The 16,874-nt window shown below is 47.1% G+C and overlaps 1 protein-coding gene across 3 annotated transcripts in view; it reads right to left on the bottom strand.

Moving 5' to 3' along the window:
- Positions 1–16,874, bottom strand: part of WSCD2 (WSC domain containing 2) — a 359,309-nt gene that overhangs the window by 112,484 nt on the left and 229,951 nt on the right. Inside the window, exon 1 of one of the 3 annotated variants that reach the window (XM_055236736.2) lies at positions 10,673–11,606. The exons of the other annotated variants lie outside the window; for them this stretch is intronic. The gene's annotated coding sequence lies outside the window, so the exon portion shown is untranslated. Of the gene's footprint in view, positions 1–10,672; positions 11,607–16,874 lie in introns of those variants that run through there. 3 annotated transcript variants of the gene reach the window in all.

Raw genomic sequence — 16,874 nt, 5'->3', positions numbered from 1 at the left:
CATGATCAGCCAGTGCCCAAAATCAGGCGGACAGACAGAGCAGAAGGTTGCCGTAAAAGCTACGCCAGGATGGATTATGGGGAGAGGACCTGATGACCAGAGAATCCCCACGCCTCTTCACTCTGCTCATAGACAGTTAGGAGGTGCCTCACCACTCTATGATGGAGCTCACCTCTGACAAGACCTGAAATAAAAGCCACCCAATCACAATCATTACGTTACTAACTGGCACTTATGTAACCTGTACCATATGCTAGGCGCCATTTTACGTCATTGAATCTTCACTCAGCCCTTCCAGTTTTGTATCTCAGTTTTACAAATGAGGAAATGGAGGTGAAGAGTGGTTAACTCACGGCCCAAGGCCACTCAGCTGAGAACCAGCAGAGCTAGGATTGAAACCCAGACAGGCTGACCCTGGGCGTGACTCGGGATGATGCCATCATCCTACCCCGTGTGCCTTCTGAGTTCTTGCCCTGGGCTGAGAACTCTCCATGCATAAGGTCACGTCATCTTCACAGCAATCCTAGACACATCAGCTCACCCTCTCTCTTTTGCAGGTGAGAAAACCGAGGCACAGAAAGGTGATGCCAGTGGCCCAAGGTTGTGTGATCAGCCGATGGTCTCTCTAACCCAAGCCTGGTGCCTCTTCTCAGCTTTTCACTGCTGAGCTAGGTTCCTGCTCACTCGCCACTGGCTTCAGCCAGTGTGAGAGAGTTTCTGTTATTTAAAACCTGCCGTGTCCCATTCTGACATTTCAGAACCTCATATGGGCTTGTTCTCTCCCTACTAATAATGATGAATATTGTTCTGAGCATTTACTATGTGCTAGGTATTGTGCTGGGGTTCTATGTGAATTCACTTATAAAACACTCATAGCAACCCTTGGAGAATGCATTATTGTTATCCCCATTTTACAGATGAGAAACTGAGGCACAGGGGTTAAGACACTTGTCCAAAGTTAGTGAGCAAGTGGCTGATCTGGGCTGTGAAGCCAAGCAGTTTCAGTCTAGAGCCCATGTTGGTGACTCCAACACTACACAGCTTCGAATTCGCTCACTTTGGAGCATGTACCACTCTGGATCCTAATCTCCTCCCCACCTGAAGCTGAGCTGGGAAAACTCTTCCTAGGTGCAGGCGCTGGGTCTGTTCCAAGTCCCCAGTTCACAAGGGCTGGTGAGGGAGTCTTCCATAAAAATGGAAACAAGAAGAACACCTCCTAGAATTACTACAAGTCATTCAGCCATAAATTCTCTCTTGTTTGAAAGTATGTTTCCCCCAATTAATTCTATCCCATGCATCTATCAAATTTTATTTGGAGATAGACCTCCAATGCCTAAGGAATGATCCAGGAACTCACACCTTCGTTATTTTCTTTCCTAAGGTGGTAAGCTGAGGCTGCTCTTCTCAGTCTGGGACTCAAGAATTCTGAGGCTCAGATAGCAATAGGATCCACCCATCTGATGGTGCTAAGTACAGAACACTCATTCATTCATTCTCTCAACAAACATTGAGCACCTACTATGCACCAGTCCCACCTTGGTGCAGACGCACAGCTGTGAACATGAAGCCTGCTGCCCTCCCAGGACAATTATCCATGTGTCTCCTCTGTCCTCCCAGGGGGCATCGCTACCCAGGTCTATCAAGTTGGGCTCATCTCCCAGGGCCCAGCACAGGACCTGGCAGCTCTGAAATGAAATAGGTGCCTAATAAAGAGTGTTAAACAAATGAATGGATGCACAAATATGTTTATGAATCAAGCAAATCACTAAATAACATTCACAGCAGAGGAGGCTGAAGTTCAAAGAGAAAACTTATTGGAGATGCCCCAGATGGTGTGAAGAGGCAGAAACCGACTGATTCATCACGAGTCCTGAACAGATGCCCACAGACACATTAGTGCTAGGAAGAATCTTAGTTATGCCCATTGGAGAAAATGACTTATCTTCTGGCTAAGATGACCATTGTTGAGTACTTACTCTACACTAAGCATGATCTCACTGAATCCCTGTAAGAACCCTATGAGGTAGGTATTATTGCCATTTTACGGATGAGGACATGGAGGCACTGTGAGCCCATGCAACCTGCTCAAGATTACACAGCCTATAAGCTACCGAGCTGGGATCGGAAGTGAACCTGTTCAATCCCAAAGCCCAAGTTCTTAGCCCTCACTCCTAAGGCACAACAGAGTTAAATGGGTCATTTTTTTACCCAGCTACTGGACATGTATGAAGATGTCATCGTATTTTTTTGAGGCCGGGGCATCTATGGCAGGCTGGCTCACCCACCTCCATCCAATGTCCCGTCCCAGTGGTGGGTCTTCCCGCATGCTGGCCATCAAACGATAGAACCTCACTTCTCAGAGTCCTCTCCAGCCTGGTTTCTGCATGTGCCCACCTCCCACATGAGACATAGAAGTTGAAAGCAAATGTCATGAGACAGGCTGTGGTGCTGTTTCTTCTACCATGCACAGACAAGGTGCTTTGGGTTTCTGCAGCAGTTGTAGCTCATGTACAGCTGTCCTCGGTGTATAGCAGATGACACTGAGGCTGAGAGGGAGCCGTTGGCTGCTGTTAAGTGGCTAAGATCTGAACCTAGATTTTCCTGATTTCAAAGAATGTTCATTTCTTGAGCACCTATCACACACCAGATACGGTCTAGGTACAGTTAGATGTCACTTATCCAACATTGTGAAAAATGAAGAGTTCTATGTAAGTGAGTTTTTCAGACACCAGAGGTTACCTACACAGAAACATTTATTAGTTTAGCCATGCGATCAAATACTTTATGCAATGAATTATTCCTTGCCCTTGCTCCTGCCTGTTAAATAGGATTTAACTATTTCTTGGGGCCAGCACAGAGGCTGGCCATTTCAGTGTCCTATAACAAATTCAGCTGGACAGAAGTTACAGGATGAGGTTGCTGGACCACTACACTAAATTCCCCCAAGCTGTCATTCTTTTATTTCTATGCTTCTTATTTTTGTAATCTCTTCATCTTCACCCTTGTTCCCAGGCTGTCAGCTGTTGCTTCTGCATGCTGTCACTGTGTACTCTCTACCATTCTACAGTCTCATCACTTGCTTCTTCTATGTGCTATAGGGCCTGGGAAATCAGGTCACTGAGCTCATCACAATGGTGTGCAGAGAAAGAGTAAACAGGCCCTGAGTGAGGGAATGCTGGCTCTTTTCTGATATGGGCACTGTAGTAATTAAATCAGATGACTTTCTTATTGTGTTTTATAGAGAGTTGAGTTCCCAGGGTAAATGGCATGCAGTTATGATGGTGATACACCTAAGAGCTATGTGAAAATTAAAACTAATCTAATTGTTCCAGAGATTCTAGCTTTTCTACCTGTCCCATCAGGGAAGCTTTCAAAATGCAAAGAGCCCAGGACACTGGAGTGTAAACAGATATTCTAGAGGCAGAAATCAGGGCCATCTTAGCCAAGTGGGGAAGAAACATGGGTGATCCACTGTCTCTGGAAGCTTAGGGGCTTTCTATGAACCTGCAAACCCAGAGCCCAGCATGCTCAGCCCCCAGTCCTGGTGAGTAGTCTGCCTTTAACTGTCCTAGCAGCGGACCCTCCAGCCATTCAGTCACCCAAGCCTGCCCAGCCTCAGCCTCACTGATAAACCGATGTTTACCATCCTCAGGCCTGTGGGGATGGACCTGGCCTGCTGCATGCCATTTCCAGGTTAACAAATGAGAGGGAGAGAAAAGGGAAAGCTTCCCCTGAGGAGTTCCTGAAACCGTGCATCACCCCCACCTGGGAAAGACAGAGCTGGAAGGCAGGGGGAGGAGCAGCTGAGAACACGGGCTTTGAGATCAGAGAGACCTGGGCTCTGCCATGCACTGGCTCTGTGACTTTAGATAAGTGAATGAATCTCTCTGAGCCTCAGTGTCCACATGGGTCAAGTGGAGACTGGGGTCCCTTAACTCACAGGACTGTCACAAGGATTCAGTGAGAAAATGGAAGTGAAGCTCTGATTACAATGCCAGGCACTGTAAACACCTTGCATACAGAAGCCATGGTGATCAGGAAGGTCCGCAGGTCAGGGTCCTGCAGGGCCACCTTGGAGCACAGGCCAACATATATTAAGGCTTTAGTGCTACTCCAATTAGAAAAGAAAATGGAACCATAAAAAGCTGCACTGGAGAAGTCCTTTGTGATCATATGTAACTTCTCTCCCACTCTATAGATGGGAAAACTGAGGCCCAAAGAGGGGAAGGGACTTGCTAAAGGCCACTAAGTCAGTTGGCGCAGAGCTGGGATTCAGACCTCTTCAGTTCCCACTCAGAAACTCTTTCCCCAGGACCACTGTCACCTGCCTCCTACTGTCTATGTAGCCTTGGATTGTCTCTCTCCCTTTCTGGATCTCCATCTCTCCATCTAAGAATTCTCCAGCTCACAGTCTCTGGAGTTATTGCACCTCTTCTGACCCTCCAGATGCCTCACCTGTGGATGAATGCAAACCCCATATGTCACCTGACTCACAATGATTCAGTCAAGTCCATCAGATTTTTGCCTTGGTCATCCTAGTCCAAAGCCCAGGACTCTGGCTGAGATTTTCAGCTCATGGGTCAGCAAGTTTTTTCTGTAAAGGGCCAGAGAGTAAGTATTTTAGGCTTTGCAGGCCATGTGATCTCTGTCACAAATACTCAACATTGCTGTTGTAGCTTGACAGCAGCCATAGACAATAGGTCAATGAATGGGCTTAGCTGTGTTGCAATAAAACTTTATTTACAAAAACAGGCAGTGGGCCAGATTTGGCTTGTGGGCCATAGTTTGTTGGCCTCTATTCTAGACCATTCCAAGCTGGGTCCAATATTTCCTCTGGGATGAGAATAACCAATTTGTCCTGGTTTGTGTGGAACTCTTCCAGTTTTAGCACTGAAAGTCCTGTATCCTAAAGAAACATCTCAGTTTCAGACAGTCAGGATGATTGGTCACCCTATCTGGGATCTGGAGGCCCCTACTTTCTCTTATCTCTGCATTGCTCTGGCAGTGACATTCAACTGTCTCCACCATAAGGAGGAGGAGGAAAAAGAATAGGAGGAAGAAGAGTTTATTGTGGCTTCCAGCAGGCAAGGCACTGTGTAAGGACTTTGCCAACATTACTTTGTTTGATCCTTACAACAATCCAATGAGGCGGGCCTGAAGTTCCTTCCAGTAAAGGGTAAAGTCTGGACTGGAGCCCAGCTTCATCTGCCTTCAGAACCCAGGTTCTCCTACTTCTACCTCAGATTGTAAGCTCATTGAAGACAGAGCTGGGGTCTCTCATTTCTGTATCTTCAGTGCCCAGCACAGAGTATATGCTGAGAAGATTCTGAGCAAACACTGAATATCAGCAAATACTGATGCTGAATGAATACTTGAATGAATGCACGGATGGATGGATAGATGGATGGATGGATGGATGGATGGATGGATGGATGGTCGGATGGATGGACGGATGGAAGGATGGATGGATGAAGAAATCTCACCACATTCAAATAGACACTTCCCACTTCTGTGACATGATTCATTTCTGCCAACCAAACCTCCAGGTGAGTGAAGGGGGAAATGTCAAATGTATGTTATGACATCAGTTACATAAAACACGCCTGCTGGCACTGGGGAGGCAATATGACATCATGGTTAAAAACACGGTCTCTGACATCAGTTGATCTGTGTGCAAATCCCAGAAAGCCTGGCTTCTGAGCTGTGTCACCTGGGCAAGTCATTCATCTCTCTGACAGAAGACTAGGTGATATACAAAGCTCCTGCACAGCGTGTGCACCTGGTAAACACTTTGTACGTGTTACTTATTATTATTAGTGTTGATATTAGGATGGACAGAAAGCAAGGTAGGAATAGGGCACCAACAGTGAGAAGTACAGGTGTTCATTATGCACCTCTGAATAAGTACCAGGGTCAAACAGGAGAAGGAAATAAAGATGACTTACTGGTAACTGCACCAGTTAGCTATGACCATGACAATTGTGTGTAACAAACAACCAGAAAACCCCAGTGAGGTATCTATGAGAGGCATTTATTTTGCTGATCTGCTTGTGACCAGCTGAAACTTGGCTGGACTCATCCCTTCACCAAGGTCTGGGCTTAACATCTGCCCATTTTAGGGCCAGGCTGAGAGAGCAGCTCTCCACCTAGCCATGGCAGAAACACACAAGGTCCCCTAAGGCGTAAGCTTGGAATGGGTACACTGTCTCTTCCACTTCACTCTAATGGCCAAACCTAGTCACATGGCCGAACCCCAAAGGGAGGCAGCAGGGGCATAAGCTTTGCCTGCTCCTTGAATGAGAAGAGCAGTGATGTCTTATGGCTAAGGGCATGGATACAGGGAGAAGGGAGGAAATGGGAACAGTGATGCATCCATCCCGATAATCAGGCACTGGCGGACCTTGAAAAGGGGCCCCACAGTGGCCCAGTCCTGCCCTCCTCACCAGCTTCTCACCTCAAGGTTCTGCCTCATCAGCTCTTGGGCAAAGTCTGGAAGGCCCCTAAGCAGCAACACTTGCGGTCCATGGGGAACCAGAGACCCACCCATACCCCACCACAGTCCCTATCTTCCCAACATCTGGACCTGCTCCAGGGAGCCATTAATCTCGGGCAATTTCTTTCCTCACTTGATTTGTTTATTTAAGGAAAACAAGTTGCTCCTAATTAGAAACACTGCTGTCGAGATGTTCAGCACATCCTAGGCTGCCTATTTTCAGACATTCTGCCTAAAATTATACCTGTGCCTTTAACATCTGCGAGTTTGTTCAGCAGCCGTCCTAAGTGGAAGCTTCTGGCAAGATAGATTTGGGCTGTTACAGAAGGTGAGGGAGGCGGGGGCAGGGGGATACACCGGGCTTTGGAGCACTGCAAGGCAAAGGCACTTGGAAAAATGAGCACGCAACAACAAACACTCTGCTCAGAGCTGGCACCAATTGCTGAATCAACACTCGGAAGGTGCACGGCACAAGCACAGTTCAGTCCTGAGGAGCAGGGAGAAGAGTGATCTCAAAGGTTCAGAGATGGTTTCTGTTTGGAAGCTCACAGGTATGTTCACACCCCTCTACCCACACACTTGGTTATACCCCTAGAGACACTCAGACACACCCTTGGAGATGTGCATGCTTAGAAGTACACACATACACACAGGCATGCACAAAAGTTACACTGCTGCATAAACAGGCAAACACGCTCAGAAAAACACACATGTACGCCCAGAGACGTGCAAAAACATACAGTACAACACCACTCAGAAATTCACTCATACGTGAGGCAAAAGTTACACTGGAACACACAGAAATACACCTTCAGAGACACTCACATGCACACAGACACACTCAAATGTACACTTCAACCGACACACCCAGATACTGACACTCACAAACACACACATACACAGAGATACGCTCAAGTATGCAATGCTACGCAGAGGCACATATACTCAGAAACACCTGTGTATATGTCGAGAGATCTACAAAAAGTTTACACTGCAATACACACAGTCACACACCTACAGAAACACACATGTATACACAGACACAATCAAATGCACACGCTAACATTCACAGATACACATGTTCAGAAACTCACACGTATACACAGAGACATTCACAGAGATTACACCACAACAAACAGATGCACACACATACAGAGACAATCAGGTGTGCAATGCTACACACACATATGCACATAGAGGCACACACAAAGGTACATTAAAAAACACGCAGATACATAATGCCTGTAAGTGCATAGCACAAACTCACACTCACATGGCTGTATGCACATGTGTGCAGGCACTGAGAAATGCCCACATATATGCAGGCACTGAGAAACGCCCACATAGACGTGCAAATAACACACACAGCTATGAAAACATGCACCAGGCAGACAGTACAGCTTCTTAAACACGGATCTTTCTGCACAGGTCCCCTAGAGCACACACGTGCATCTGTGCAGGCATACACCTGCTTAGCCCAGACACACATGACTCACATATATACAACTGCTTAACATTCACAAGTGTATATACATACCCACCCTTGCACAGATTCACAAGTGCACCCATTCTCTTGCAGGCATGCACACACACACTCACAAATCCATAGACATGCACACTCACACTCACAAATCCATCAGACACCAAGTACACACTCACACTGACACTATCACATGAGTGCACACACTTATGGTTCTCATGTAAGTTATGCTCACACAAGCACATGAGCCCACACCTGCATGAGAATGCACACATATGCACACATTCACACACGTGTCCACACATACACCTTACTCTACCATGAAAGCAAATTGTTCGTTTTCTCAGAGTCTTAAAAGTCAAGTCTAAGTAAGCACACAGTGGAATTGCTCCTGTCCCCCATGAATTCACTCCATGTCACTGGGATGGGGTCTGCCTTCCCCACTGATGGTTTCAGCATAAACCTGGGGCAACTCACAAGCCTCAGAATCACACAGAAAAAAATCACACTGACCAGTCCACTGCATTCCCTGACAATTTCAGCAACCCCCCGTGTGTGCATATGCAAGCACACACACACACACGTACACACACACACAATGCTGTAAGACACTTTCTTCCCCAGCTTGACTTTTCCTGCCAAGAACAGTAGCCTTGTCTGCCCAGCATGAGGTAGTTCTCAAGCGTCAGCTGACGGAGTGCCCTACACGCAGACATTCTGAACTTCTCTGCCCTGGTCCCTAGACAGCTGCGAAGTTGAAGCCATGGAGACTGCCTACCTCCACCTCCCGATGTCCTGGTGATACAGCAGCTGGGTGCATCCAGCACTCCCAGACCACCCTGGACTCCCCACTGGGAGTGGCTGGTCCAGCAGAGATTTTATGAGAAAGCAGAGAGAGGGCGGGGACTGCAGTGTCAGGTGATTGGAGAGAACAAGGGCCCTGCCATGAAGTCAAGGATCACCTGGTGCTCGGTGGGACAGGGCCAGTCTCCCTGGGGAAAAGAGCACCCAGATAGATGCCCACACACAAGACCCAAAAGCAGGTAGCCTTGGCACCGTTGAGCTTCACTCCTTGCTAAACTCTATACTCAGCACCCTCCGGGTACCATCTCAGTTAGTCCTCTCAACAGCCCTCTAAAGTAGGAACTGTGAACTTCCCATCCTATAGTGGAGGAGCCGAAGTGTGGAGAGGGAAGTGACTGGTCAAACTTAGATCTGATCTTAGACCTAGGTCTCTTAAATTCTAAATTAAGATCCCCTCCTGGGATTACAAAAATCTCATCAGCGACAATCACTCAGGGCCATAGAGTGTCTCAACTGAACTGGGACCTCTGAGGATACATGAAATCTCTTCATTTTTGAGAAGCAGCAACTGAAGCCCAGAGAGGTCTAGTGATTTGCCCAAAGTCACACAGCAAATGAGAGCCAACTTGAAGCTCAATCTCCTGACCCAGACCCAGGGCTTTTTCCAGGACATCAAGCACCAGATTCTGATGCCCTGGAGGAATTCCTGGGTTTTGGCAGCCTAGGGACGCAGCTCTAACTTGGCCTGAGATCAGAATCCCACCTCACACCCCAAGAACTGTCTTAAAAACAACACAGCAATGCTACTCTGCAGAGGCAGATGCCCAGCCCAAGTAGGTAGCACCATGCCATCTATGGGGCTGTGACCACAGGGGCGGCTCAAAAATGATCCTCAGAGACCAGGTGACCTCCTTGGAGCATGCTTTTTACTAATAGAAAAAAATCATCTAGCCAAACTTATGAACGGTGTATGGGGCTCAGCAGAGCCTCTAGGGGCCTAGAGTGTGGGGATGAGAATGTCGGGAGCCCCTCTCCACCTGGCCCTTCCAGCCCCTTTTCTGCAAAAAGTTTGCACCTCCCCAGGCTCCAATAGGAATGGTCTCATTGAGCAGCCAGGAAACTTCCCCTATTTTTTTGCTCACCTAAGGAGCAGCCCCTTTGAAGCTGTAAGAATTAGGAAGTGACCTCCACCCTTCCTAGTGGTTCTGCCAAGGAGGTGAGTTGGCTCTTTCCAAGATACCTGGGGCTGCTGGAAAGGCTTGCAAGGAGGTGATTTGGCTGAGTTGGTCCCCTAGTCTCTAGTTCCCTCTCTGTCTGTACACACACACACACACACACACACACACACCAGAATAGACATAAGCAAATCTGCAAGGCACCCTACACAAAACCCATTGCCTGGGCAGCTCTGGCTGTTGGCATCAGATGACAGGCAGCCTTATTCACCAGAGTATCACCCCCAAGAAACATCTTCTGCAGCCAACTTGGAAATGTGACTAGCTCCCTCTCCCTTGGAACTCTGCACTGGCCAGAAAGAGGGTGATTCATAAATCAAATTTACGGGGCCCACTGCCTCCCCGCTGGCCCACCTCCGCGGGAGAAGCCCTTGAATGCATGCCTGTAGGGGGCACAGGAATGCCCAGAGGAAGGATGCCTGGATGAGCCGGAATGTCCCACCCTCTGCCAGAGGAGAGAAAGTTTGTCATCTACGCAGAGCTGGGCTGTCACCACTCTGGGTTCTTCACTCGCTGGGCTCTGGACGACGAGCCCCCAACCGGCGGGGAAGCGTCTGGAAAGCGAAGCCCAGATCTAGGGGCAGAAGACATTTCGCACCAGCTCCGCGCCCGGCTCCCTCCTGGAGCCCTCTTCCCAGGTCCAGGCACCTGAGTCCTTACCTGAAGGGTCTCTGCCACTTGCAAACTCTGCCAGCGGAGCTCAGCGGGCGCCCGGGGTCCCTCTCTGCGACTCCCGCGTCCCGCTTGGCGCGCCCGCTCTGTGGGCGCCTTCCCAGCTGCTGCAGTGGCTTTAAGGAAAGGGGAGCCTGGATTTCCTTTCTCGCCACCAAGGCTGCTCCTGCCGGGCCCTGGGGCTATTTCTCCAGGTCTGGCTCAAGGGGCGTCCTCTGCGCCTCCAGCGGGAAAGTGGGATAGCGTGCGCCTTGAATTGCAGCAGCGGCGACAGCGGTGGCCGGGGACTAGGAGGCAGTGGCGACGCCAGCCGGCGAGCCAGGGAGGCGGGCGGAAGCGAGAGGAAGTGAAAGCCGGGCTCCTGCGAGCCTGGCGCTCGGGCCGGCGGCACTGCGGGTGCCCCGAGCCGCGGCGAGGCCCCGCGCGGGCACCCGCCCCGGGGATGGAGATGTCCGGGCCCGGTGCGCGCAAGGCACCGGCTGCGGCTCGGCGCGGAGCTCCGGCCGCCTGGCTCTCTCTCGCTGCCTCGCCGCTGCCTCCTCGGCTGCCTTGCTCGCTCCCCTGGACTTCACGTCTCCAGCCCTAGCTCCCCGCGCCGCTGCCGCCGCCGCCAGCAGCGCGCCTCAGCCTGGCGCGCTCCTCGCACGGAGCCACAGCACTGCCTACCGCTTAACTCCTTGCATGCCACCTGGCCCTCCCGCAGCCTCTCGGGGAGCCGGGCATAGCCGGTGCCAGGCCGGCTGAGCATATCGGGCAGGGGTCTCTGACTTCCGGCCTCAGTGTCCTCTTCTGTAAAATGGGTTCGAGACCCAAGCCCAAGCCATAGGGTCGCTGGAAGAACTCACTGGGCGGATTACGCAAAGTGCCAAGCTGCCTGACACGGGGAGTATGCACCCCAAATGGCAGAGTGCTTGCTGCTGCTGCTACTGTTGTCGACCAAGAAGCTTAGCACGGTGCCTCGCAAATAGTAAACACCCAATAAAGCGCAGTTTCGGTTTTTGGTATTTCGTTTGTAGTTTTAACAGGTGGTAAGTTTTAGCTGTGTGACCTCTGGGTGATCATTCGCCCTCTCTGAGCCTGTTGCTTTCCAAGCTCTGTGACCTTGGGCAAGTCACAGCACCTCTCTGAACCTCTGTGTCCCCATCTGTAAAATGGGGACCGTAATGCCCGTAGTCAAAGAATTCCCAGAGAAGCTCTGGCAGAACAGCCCCTCTCATGATGGGGCAGGGCACCTAACGGGAGCTGGACATCTTTTCTTTCTTGATCTGGCTGGTGGCTCCACAGGTGTTTGTGACAAGTCGTTGAACTGTATATTTACATATCAAGAGCTTTTCTGTACATGGGTTAAATCTTAACTGTTTTTTGATTTTTGTTTTTTGTTTTTGTTTTTGTTTTTGAGTGACCATTCTTGAGCAAAACAGAACTGGGTTCAAGCATGGGCTCTATTACTTTCTGGTTGTGTCACTGTGACCAAGTTATTTCATCCTGAGGAGCCTCAGTTTCCTCATCCATACAATGGGAACAATGGTAGTACCTACTGGATAGGTGATATAAGGATTAAAGGCATTTCAAGCAAAATGGCAGATATAAAGCTTGAGGCCTGAACTCAACCAGTATCTGCTGGTACTGATCACATATTCTACAGTATTATATATGTCCCATAGTAAGGGGTGTCTGGGAAATAACAAAGAGAACTAAATTTGAATCTCCTCAACAGTTGCCAGGTAAAATACAGGATGCCCAGTTAAATTTTTAGTATAAGTCTGAAATTTTACATGGGATATACTTTCACTATTTTTTTTACATTGTTTACAAGGAATCCAAATATAATTGGATGTCCTTTATTTTATTTTGCTGCATCTTGCAATCCTAACTCCGTAATTACCAGCTGTGTGTCCTAAGGTAAATGACTTAGCCTCTCCGGCCTTGGTTGCCCAATCGGTAAAATAGGACTAAAGATTTCTTCTAATGTTGACAAGAGAATGAAACTGATTAAAGTGGGTGGGTGTTACCAGCAGCACATGTTAAGCCCTCCACATTTGTTCCCTACACTTCCTGTCAATCATCTCCCTCCCTCCTCTTCTGTTCTTCCTCTTTTTCCCTACCTGTCTTGAGGTTGCCAGGGCTCTGCACAAGCATTGTTTAGCCCTCTTGCTGGCCTTCAAAACTAGCAGATTATAATTAGCCATAAAAAAAAAAAGCAGTAAAGTTGTAGGATTTTCATCTAAAACACACATACAATCAATTTTGCTAAGAAGGGATGAAGTCTGTTTTTTCTAGACCTAACCATTGAGCACACTCTAATTTTTGCTAAGGGCTTGTGCTCCACCCCTATGTATCCCTGACATGATTTGTGTTTCAGGTTTCTGAGAGAAGCCTCATCCTCTCTCGTTGCCTTTTATTTCAGCTCAGAATTTTATTGTTTCTGGCTGAAGTCTGTTGCAGGACTCAAGGAGAAGGGAGAAGAAACAAAGCGATCTTTGAAATAAATTATAAAGAGCAAAACAGGGTGATGTAAGAGAGTTTCCGAGCATTAAGATCCGCCGACACCTCCGAACTACGTTCATAAAACGAGTCACTACCCCATACATCACTGTCATTTGAACCACAGTGTCTAAAAATAGGATTTGCTCTAATTTCCTCAGTAGCTGGAACAAGTGGAGAGAATGTGCGAGTAGTGAGTGGGCTGTGTCAGGCGGTAAGTAACTTCCCTTAGATGGTATTGCTCTATTGTGGAAAGAAGGCGACTTGCCTTCAGAAATGTCAGGCATATCCTGACAGAGCTCAAAGGGTTGAGATGAAGGACTCTGGAGTCAGCCAGACCTGGAATGGAACCCCAGCTCTGCCATCTCCTAGCTGGGTGACCTTGGGTAAGTTAATTAACCTCTCTGGGCCTTATCTTCTACAAAATTGAAAGAACAGTATTTCTAACTTTATGAGCATTTTGTGCAGATTAAGTGATAGGCTCATACAGACAGTTTACCATCGTGTCGACCATACATGTATTATGCACACGAGCCATGACCTGTTATTATAATGATTCCAGATGGACAGTGTATATCCAAGGCAAAGTGTGGATGTCATTTATTCAGGGCACTGGAGAGAATTCTAGTCCTGGAATTCAAGCATGTGTAGTTGTCACAGATTTTTTTTTCAGGCAAAAAAACAACTGACTCACATTATTATTAATATGTGAAAGGGAGAATGAGGTTGGGAAGAGGGAGTTGCAAGGGGTCACTGTGATTTTGTCCTAGGGGCAAATATACACTGAAAGAGGTCTTTGAACTCAAGGAGCTTGGGCGCAGTGTCCAAGATAGGCTGGTCATAACCTCCACAGCCCTGTGTTTCTCCATCATCTGTGGAATCTCTCCACTCCCTGGCCACTCCATTTAGAGCCCTACTGTGAGCTCCCAGCATCCTCCTAGCCCATCTGACAGAGGTTGATGCTTGGTCTCCCAAGCAAACTCCTGGAGATAAAGAGCTGTGTCTTGTAACCACTTCTCTGTTCCTAGCACCCGACACAGGGCCTGGCACATAGTAGGTGCTCAGGAAAAAGTTGACGAATGAAGAAAACTGTCCAGTATTATCATAGATACATAGAAATTAGAAGAAAACCTTGTATCTTAGTCTGTTTGGGCTGCTATAACAAAATATGATAAACTGGATGGCTTATAAACAATAGAAGTTTATTTCTCATAGTTCTGGAGGCTGAGAAGTCCAAGGTCATGGCACTAGCAGATTTGGTGTCTGCTAAGGGCCTGCTTTTTGCTGGTTTATAGATGGTACCTTCTCACTGTGCCCTCACATGGTAGAAATGGCTAGCTAGCTCTTTGGAGACTCCTTTATATGGGCACTCATCTCAATCATGAGGGTTCCACCCTCCTACTCTAATCACCCCCAAAGGCCCCAGCTCCTAACACCATCACCTTGGAGGCTTGGTTCAACATATGCATTTTGGAAGGACACACATATTCAGACCAGAGCCCCTGGTATGATCAGGAGAGTTCATCCTCAGAATTTCAGTATACAAATGTAGAACAATATATATTGCGGCACTTTTTAATGGTGGAAAACTGGAAGGAATCTAAATGCTCACCAACAAGAGAATGGATGGATCAATTCCAGCATATTCTTAAAGGAGAGTACCATGCAGCAGTGAAAATTAATGAGCTAGAACTCTATGTATCATCACAGATAAATCTAAAATACTATAGTGTTGAGTGGGGGCAAAAAGCGAGTTGCCATAGGACGCATATAGAATTTTACTATTTAATAACATGCAAAAACCTGAAAAGCAATTCAGTATATTTTTATGCATATATATATATATAGTAAAATCATAAAAACATGATGGAATGATGAACACCAAATTCAGGACAGAGGTTACCACAGCTGGGAAGAAAGTGGTTTGGGAGGGTTTGCAAAGAGCTTTAAGTGTGTTTTTCATGTTCTGTTTCACAGAAGCTTGTTCTATTATTTTTTACATGTTTTTGTATGCCTGAAATATTTAATTAAAAAAAAAAGAATAGGGCCACAGCTAAGAGTCAAGGCCAGAGTGGAACTGGCCTCATTTCTACCCCATTCTGAAGTTTGTTGGCTGTGTGCCTTGAGCAAGGGATTTAACCTCTCTGAGCTTCAGTTTACTAAACATTACGATTCTTCCAATGTGATTTCCTTGAATAATTAAACGAGATAATCTGTAGAAATTGTTTAAAGCAATATAAACACTCAACAGATAACTATGGTCATAATTATGAATGGTCAACAGCAAGTCAGTCTCAAATTATTTGAGGGCTGGAAACATCTCAGAAGATCATTCATTGCTAACATTTCTTTACAGGTGAAATCCCTGAGACTAACAAGATTAAGTTGCCCGAGGTCATATGAATTCTCCATGTGCATGGAGGGTCCTCCTGGGTGAGGTACTGTATGGGACTTCCACTTTAATGCACTTCCTACAAAATCTCCAGAAACCTTTACCTTGTTCCAGGGGACCAATGACAGTCAGATGGCAGACCTGTGAAAGCTAGGACACAGATCCCAGAGGCAGGGGACAAGTGCAGCTTCAGGAGTCCTAACATGGTTTCACCCCTTCTCTCAATCAAAAACATATTTATATCATCTTGAAAGAGATTAAGAATGATAATCCTATAAGGCCATCCTTTTCTAATTAAACTTTTAAATAACAAAAAATTTGACTCAGTTTGGGCAACAAAGTGAGACCCTGTCTCTATAAAAAAAAAAAATACAAAAATTAGCTGGGCATAGTGGTGCATGCCTGTGGTCCCAGGTACTCAGAAGGCTGAGGTAAGATCACTTGAGCCTAGGAGGTTGAGGCTGCAGCGAGCCAAGGTCATGCCACTGCACTCTAGCTTAGGCAATGCAGCCAGACCCTATCTCTAAAAAGATTTTTAAAATTTGATACTTAACACAAATGGGCAGATATTTGCACAAAAATACACATCCTAGAATGCACTATTTATAATACCCCCAAACTGGAGCCAAATATTCATCAGTGGAAGAATGGGTAAATAGTGCTGTATTCACTCATGCTCGATCTGTTCAGCCCTCTGCAAAGCAGGCATCAAGGTGGAATTAGAAGTGCAGAAGGTGTACTGGAGGAAACTTTCATTGGAATATAGTATTCCGTGGAATACTATACAGCAGTAAAAATGAATGAAGCATGGCTACCATACAATCACATGGATGCATGTCACAAACCGAATGTTAAACAAAGGAAGCCAGACCTGGGGGAGCACACGTGGTCTGCTGCCATTTATGTAAGTTCAGAAATTGCAAAACTAACCAAGCTGCTAGGAGAGTGGTTATAATTGGATGGGAGGTTGTTACTAGAAGGGGGCTAGTGGGGCAGGGATGATTTCTGGGGCTGAAATATTGATCTGGGTGCTGGTTACGTGAACGTGTTCTTTGTAAAAATGCGTCAAGCTGTACCTTTATTTGTACACTTGTGTACGTATGTTCGACTGCAGTTAAAAGTGTTTTTTAAATGTAAAAATTTGCAAATTTCAGTATTTTAACCTTTATCAGTTACCAATGCCTAAGCACCATCCTGGATGGAGTCACATAATAAGGGGGGTAAATGTAGGACTCTAAATTAGCATCCCCTATTAAGCCTTGACCTTGAACATACCAGCCAGAGCCAGCTTTCATTTCAGGCTCTCTGAAAAGA

Source organism: Symphalangus syndactylus, chromosome 13 (genome assembly GCF_028878055.3).
Source record: "Symphalangus syndactylus isolate Jambi chromosome 13, NHGRI_mSymSyn1-v2.1_pri, whole genome shotgun sequence".
Lineage (NCBI taxonomy): Eukaryota > Metazoa > Chordata > Mammalia > Primates > Hylobatidae > Symphalangus > Symphalangus syndactylus.
Note: the sequence above shows the minus strand (reverse complement) of the source record. Positions and strands in the feature narration are given on the sequence as shown.